Source organism: Phaethon lepturus, unplaced genomic scaffold (genome assembly GCF_000687285.1).
Source record: "Phaethon lepturus isolate BGI_N335 unplaced genomic scaffold, ASM68728v1 scaffold42339, whole genome shotgun sequence".
Lineage (NCBI taxonomy): Eukaryota > Metazoa > Chordata > Aves > Phaethontiformes > Phaethontidae > Phaethon > Phaethon lepturus.
In genome coordinates, this window is record NW_010563518.1 from 51,531 (window position 1) to 59,725 (window position 8,195).

Here is an 8,195-nt window from a genome sequence, read left to right on the forward strand (position 1 = left end):
TTATTTTTATAGTCATACAGTTCAAGTCAGACATAAATCCTGTGCTTTGGGACATTTGCTCATATCCGTCTCCTCAAAGAAAGTAAATAACAACAACAAAAACCCCAACCAACCAACTAAAACCCAACCCTCCCATCTCCTTCCAGAAGATGAACATAATACTACTGCAACCATTCCAGCCTAGGGGACTTGCTAGGGAACTCTGTGCCCTTAAGTTAGAATTCATGCAGGATGAACTCTTAAGAAGATACAAGGTACCAGAGAGGGCAGCTTTGTTAATGAAACAAGAGAGGGCAACCCTCAGCTCTAATCCTAACCGACATCTGCCCAACACAGCAACTAGTATAGACTGGGATCAGCAGCAGCCTATTTTTTACCCCCACAACGTGCTGCACCCATTGGCTCTTAATGGACACACCAGCTACAGGGACTGGTGGCATTTCCTCTCCTCCAGGACAGCACCCAGACCTCATCACACACAAGACTCAGACACGCATCCTTTCCCCAGCTCTGCTGCATGCCCTGATTCCCAATGGGAAGGAGCCCATGCAGGCTGGCAGGGAGCTGTCAAATGGTACAGTAAATCTTCCTTTTCCTGGGAAAATGGAGGACCAGGACTGTAGGCATGCTTTAAAGCACATTTACCTGTCCATTTAGAAACGGCCTTTGTGTATAATTGATACACCATATATTGCTAAACTGATGCAGTCCAAGCAAGCAATCGCCTTGTCCTGTGAGCCAACAAGCACTGAGGTTCTTTACCATGGGACGTCTGATGGCCCCAGAAAAGCTCTCAAGGAGCATGCTCCTTCCTTCCAAGTTTTAACATTAGACTCACTCCTGAGAGCCAACAAGTCTGGCTCACTACCAAGTATGAGGCTGAGAAGCTACACAAAGACGGTAACATGATGAAGTACAGAACATGCTCTGCTCTATCCCCCAGTGAAGCAGGGGGCTCTAAACCCCAGCATGTCAGAGCAGGCGAGGAACTTGTTTTCACATCTTGTATCCACAACTTTCTGACAATGCTTTTAGAAACAACATGCACGCCTAGGTGTAATAATTCAGTACTACATACAAGGTATGGGACGGATTACCAAACTTAGACACTTATCATAAAATAAGGCAATATTAGCACAGGGACACAAAGTTGAGACTTGCAAGTTCCAATTTACTCCAACTGCAGTGACCTCTGTTCAGTGATTTTACAGCTGTGAACCTCCTTCTGTTATACATGTATGTAAATTACATTGCCACCTTTATACAAGTGCTGACAGCCCAAGTTACTATTTGAAAGCATTCTGAAACAGGCAGATAAAAGGTGCGACAGAGGTACAGAAACACGTATTTTATCAATTCAGCATTCGTTCATTTATTCAAGAGAAAGGTCAAGATTCCTGGTACAGAATGTTTAAAAAACTACTTGGATGTTATGACACATAAACAGAGAGATCATAAGATGAAAGTTAATGATGATGACTATTGGAGGTGATATGTAACTGCAGCTAGGTAGTTAGGAACCTTCTCTCAATACACACATCAGGGCAACTATGGAGAAAATATCCACTATGGAATCCTCCAAAGAAATACTTTACCTCCTGTCCGGGACTTCAAGGAAGTAACTGCAAGATTATCAAAGCATAGCACTCTTTAAAGCTTGAAAAACTAAACAAAGAAACAAACCAAAGATCGACCATACCTGGGAGTTTTTCTTGAGCAATGAACACAAAATACTAAGTGGATTACACAGACATGCAACGAGTGGAACCCATCATTAATTCTATACACAAGATCAGAATCTGTGGTATTGTTTACAGAGGTGTGAGATAGCAATTAGACTGTGTACTCAGCAATGCATTGTGTATTTAAAGTGATCAGCATTAATTTGAGTAGCCTTTCTAATAAAACTAAAAGCTTCTTTCAATGTTTCAACCTGTTGAACATAAGCAAATCAATATACTTTACACAACAGGCTAACCTTTGATACTCGATGTATGCTATGATTAACTTCATCAAGAGATTTCATACTTATAATGGTCCTTTAAAGTACTTATATAATATTATTACAAGCAGGGAACAAAAACAAAGGAAATGTCCCAATGTTTACAAGTTATCAGCAGTAAAGCCAGGAACAAGGCCCTTTGGCTTGATTCCAGCATAGTTCCTTTCCAAGTTATTTTTTGTTTCTGTTGTTCCTTTTAACAAGATCTTGTTTAATCACTAGAGAAGATTACTTATTGCATAATACCTGCCTACTGTGCTCCCCCAAAACAAAGACACAAAAACGTTAAAGACAACAAAGCATACAATTCACTTACATGGTTAAGAGCATCAAGCACATCTAACAGAATCACAGCAACTACTGAGTTGGCAGAGACAAAAGTAGCTCTCCAGTAAAGCAGAGTCTTAGAAGAAAGTAAGCAAATGGGGACTGAGTCAGACTAGAAGTGTTCCCCTTAATGAAAGAAAAGAAGGATGCCTCCAGAAAGGCTGCCCATGGAACCTACTGAAGACAGCGACTTCAGTATCTCCCTCTTGGAAACAAGTGCTACAATCGAGGAGGCAGGATATCCAGAAACGTAGGCAGTTCTCAAGAGTTCATAAAAAGAGCAGACTGAACTTGCCTTAGGCACCTCCTACTTCTGCAAACAAAGTCAAGCCCAACTTGCCAACAATTCTGCTTGAAGACATACACTCCCTAGGCACAAGTGAAAAAGGCCACGTGCATGGATTATTCAGGCCATGTTATATGCTGAACTCTGCAGGTCGCAACAAGCATCACCTTCCGGAGCTCAAATACTTGAAGCTCTGAAATGACAGGAGAAGCACATACACAGTTCAGGAAGGGGAGAAGTCCTAAAGTGCATTCTTCCCTCTCAAAGATCATATTCAGGCTCTTCTTTAAAACTTTGGTGTCAGCTGCTTCATTCCTGATCTTAAGTTTCCTTTACATGTGAGGAAGAAAATCTATGGTCAGGCAAGATGGGGGGATTGGCCTTCAAACACAGTCCACACAAAAACATACCCACACAGACAGGCAGCTCAGACAGTCCTTGGGAGAAAGCAAACATCATATTTACATTAAAAAGTTGAAGTACTTTGAAGATCCTTAGGAGAAACTTTGGCATTCCACAGGAATATGCCTTTCAGTATTTACAATAATCCACTCCCACGTCTGTGACACCAAGTTTGAAATGTCATTCTCCACTGGAGCACAGTGAAGTGGGTCAAGATCAGCTGCCACTATTTTACAGAGCAAGGGTCCCAAGCAAACAAAAGTGACCAGCAATGCAAACAGTCCAGGACACACAAAGCACTTTCCCCACTACCCGCACTTTAATTTTTTTCCACAACACAGTAAGAAATGTGTGTTTAAGAAAGTCAAGGGCAATTTGGAATATATTCAAATTCACTCTTGAGAGGATACACGAGACAATGGTCACCCACTGCACAAGGTCAGAGGCAGTTTGCAAAACTGCTCAGGACCCTGAATGCAGAAAAGCTGGGCCTTGCCACAAGTGAAGTGAGATTACGTATGGCCTGACTGGTGGTGACACAGGGCTCGAATTTATTCGGATGTAATAGCCACAAAGCCTCATAGCATCAAGAGAAGATGGGAATTCTTGGGCCAGGTCAGACAGTACAGTAGTAAAGGGACCATCTTCTGCTTCCAATAACCAGCCCAGTCCCCAGCTGACAGGGACTTGTGCGTAACTCCTTTGCCTGCAAGTTTTTCTAACTTTGCTGAAACTTTCCTTCCTCTCTTTTTTGAATAAATCAGTTCTTTTAACTTTGCCTTCAAAATGAATGACTTTTAGAGTACTCAGGATATTTTAAGCCTTCCTACACCCTCAGAGATTATCATCTCTCCGCCTCCCCATGTAAATAAAGCTTGGAGACAGAGAGCTCAAATGAGGATCACAGCACACAGGATCACTAGTGGAGAGCTGTACCTCGTGGCTCTCAGTATTCCACTTTCACTATAAAGTAAAGGTGTCTCTGTGTATTTTTCAACACACAACTTGCATCTACTTAGTCAAGTTTTGTTCAGGTTACATTTTTGCTAAAGACCCCTATCGTAAGATAGATATGGACTTTCAACACCATTCAATGCTTTAAAAAATTAAAATGTTGTAAGGCAAATTAAGTGCTTGGTAATGAGAGGAAGCATTGCACGATTCGGAAAAAAAAACCCAACTTTCCCTTTATTTGCTCTGAAATCACTAGCCACTTACTGCTACTGCTCCTGGAAACTAACGAGGAATTTGTTATCAGCCACTCCAGAACAAGGGCACAAACAGCCCTGAAATCCAAATTTTACCACCCTATACAGCAGCAGCAGATCAACAGAACATAACAAGAGCCACAGAGCTAGACCAGTAACTTGCTGCAATAACTAATGAGTCAACCAGCTACAGATATTCCAGAACAGATGACACCATTTCTGTGGCAGGCTTCCTTTATTATCAATTTATGACCCAATACTTTCATTACTCGAGTCCTGTAGAGCCTGAAAAGCATGTAGAAACTCCTACTGCACCAAAACTGTGTGTTTTATATTAAAAGACAAAACTATGAGCAACTACATATGACAAAGGGCTGTGGTTGGTGTTCCTTTCTCCTTGGGCCACTCCTCTTACCGGTAGCAAACAGATACCAAAAAAGCAATTTTATGGGGAATACTGATTAAATGCTTGACATTTCATTTCAGATGAATGAAAATCATGATCGAGTGAATGCTACCCACAAGCTCTGCCCACTTCAGGACATTTGCTATTGATTATGCGCTGAGAAGGGTTCCCGTAACAAGTCAGCCGATACATACAGAGCAGAGAAACCCATCACGATGCCTGCTTCACGCCAATTGTCGTTCTCTTCTTTAACAAACCTATTGAGAGCGTGTCAAATACTAGGTGGACCTAGTTTCCAACCAAGCTTCCCCTCCCATTCTCTGAGCACTCTGCCGTAATTACCTCTTCTCCTTGGGAAAGAGATAGAGCAACCAACACTTTTTGAACATCTCATTGGTATCACTATGATGATTGGTATCATCAGTAGCTAAGTGGTTCAAGCAAGCAAGCTGGCAATCTGCTCGTGTAAACAAAGAAAAGCCTACTGCTTCTCCAAAAGCTTACTTCATACTTGCTAGAGAAAAATCCTTCCAATGCATTCAGGATTTTAGTTGGCAAATGCAACATGCTGCTTTCACACAGCACAAAGTCTTCCTGACAGTGAGCTGCAACTCCAAGTTTTTAACAATTGCCCAGGAAACTGCATCCTCCGACTAAACAACGTACGTTGGGTAAACCTTCGTGTTGTCTCTTTCATAATCCTGCTTCACCCAGCAAGACGACCCACAGTTCAAGAGCAGGCCCTTGCAAGGAGCACATGGAACCATCATTGCATCATGCTGTCAATCAAAAGCACACAGACACGGACCAATTCCTTGACTCTCGTCTTTTGTGAACAAATGCATACGTATTGTTTGTCAAGTCTATGCAAGAAAAAGATGTTCCCATCCTTTTCCAAACTGCACATAAAAGTCTTTGCTCTACAGGTTAAACATTTCTTACACTGTAAATTAATCACCAGGAGGAGCTGTACACTTCAGACAGCAGGATCTAACTGGAACAACACTTGTCTAAGAACATGTAAGAATCCAATTACGTCTGTTACCAACAGCAATCCCAGGCAAAGAACCCACAACGTCAGAGCTCAGTTTCAAGTTACAGGTATCTGTACACATCAGCTTTACATTACACGTATATTTCTATCCCCTTCCTTCCATACTACAGCTTCAGAGGGAAAGTCACCTTAATGAAAACATCTAAAAATCAAGAAACTTGTCAAAACATCTAACTCCATATGCATTCACTAGTATTTGAGAAAACAGAGATGGAAACACAGAAACTGAAAGGAGCATTCTCAGGCAAGCCAGGTAAACTCCTGTTACGACAGGCAGGCTAGCTGTATGATGTCTCAATGTTAAGCTGCCCAAATTCACTCAGAGTTACTGCCATTTGAAAGCTGCTTTGGAACTTTGCTTTCCTGCAATTAGTAGTTTCTCGTACGCAATATGCAGCGCGTCTGCAAATGGTTCATATCCACTTGTTCTTGTGCCAGCTATTAAACGGTTGGTTTTTCCTCCTTGTTTTTCCACTTTCTGACAGTCTGTGTGTCAGACTGCGTGTAATACAGTGGTTAAGCGCATCCTCCAAACACCATGAGCAGACATGGCAAGCCAAAAGAGAAGTCCCAAACTGCCACTTTCATGAGACTCTCTTCCATCCCCTTGCTGCTCTTCTCCTTGTGCCCACATAGCTGACTTCTGCAGATGTCTGCTCGCCAAACAGAACCTGTGAACCAACCGGCTCAAAACCAACCCACCAAAACAAGGCTTATTTTTTGGTCACCTCAGTTCCCTGTTTCAACGTACCACACAACTGCCTCTGCTTTCCAGTTGTGAAGAGGCAGGAGAGGAAAAGTGGCAAATGTTTCCATATTTGCAGAGGTGACTTACAGTCTTCATATGACTACAGCCTCAAAATACATTTTGTTAACCTACCTAGCCAAGCTCTTGAAAGTTCCCGTTGAAAACAGACTGCCAAGGACTATCTCAACCATCCCTGGAAGTGACAAAGAGAATCCAAATCCATTTTTCTGAAAGGTGGTTCAGACTTTTTATTCATGAATAATCATATCACTACATTATAGGACTACAGTTGTTGCCACTCTCGCCCCCCAATCACATCACTTCTGTGACTTATCCTTCATCATATATGGTCTCTTTGCTCTACCAGATGTCTCCGCATGTTAATTCCCAAGCCTATACTGTTATTACTCACTCTTTATTGCATGACTTCGTAACGTACCCCCATTTCTATCATTCCAGCATTCCTTATTCAGCTCTTGTATGACATTCCAGTCTTCCTTTGTAACACTGATTTCTCAAGTTTGCTCATCATAGTTAGATTTCACTGTGTAAATGACGCCAGCACCACTTCCGTGGGCCAAAATTCAGTCTCAAGAAACACCCCTCGCAAGCACCTTTCAGACCAGCAGTTCCCTCTTCTGACACAAATCTGTCGCTGCTTCCTCTCCTTCATACTGTTCCTTACCCAAGTACCAGCTTTTGTAATAATTCTCCAGTATCTCCACTGTAAAAAAAAAAAAGAAAGAAGAAACTTTTTTTTTTATTGGTAGTGCTGTGTGATCCATTATCAAGTTCCAGGCAGATTTGAGCTACTTTCTTTATTTTACAGGGAAAGTAAAGCAATCATTTATTCTTACAAAAGATGCAGGTCAGTCAGGCATGATCTATCTTTAGCAAATGCCCGTAGGACTCAGTCTACTTAGTTTCATGTTGTTAATTAATTCTTTCCTTCACAAATTCTCTAGAGCCTTGCATGCTACTGATGTCAAACTCATTAGGTTATAGCTGTGCAGCTCCCTGCCTCCAGTTCTTTTAGGAAACTATTTTTATAGCTCAGTAACAAATCTGCTAAGTCAGAGGTAGAATATATTTAAAATTCGATTTCTGGTTAGATTTCCCTTAGGAAGCCTGGCTGTTTGTGGTTCTACCAATTGTCATTCTATTCCTGCAGTATATCTCCCTGTAACACAACTACCCTGTCCCCTTCCCCAAGTACCTTCCTCTCCAACTTCTCCAGTTCATTTCTTGAGATGCATAAAGATGACTGGTTCAGAGGTATTCTGACACAATTTTTGACAACACCTGAAAACATACTTCTACAAACATTTTACTGGCAGCAAGATAAAATTCACTGCTACTAATTTATAGTTTGTGGGGTTTTTTTGGGTTTGTTCTTTTTTCTTTTTTTGTGTTGCATTAACACTGCATAATATTACAAGAAAAGAAATATAGGTCCCAAAAGGAGAACAGAAGCAACAAAAGCCACCTCTGCTTTTGTGTCCAACTTATGTCTTTTCCAAGAGGCCAACAACAAGGTGAGAGCAAAAATGCGCTCTTCCTCCTACAGGCACTCAACTAACACTCATCTTCTAACAGTCTTTGACAAGAAAGTGGCTGATAAATACCACAGACCTTGCAACCTAGGTGATCTAATTACTTCACAGGAACTGATCCTGTGAACATCCCCATGTGAACAGCCCCTAGACACCCTGAGGAGAAAGGATGTGTTACAAAACCATGCAGATCTTTCAGAAAGACATGG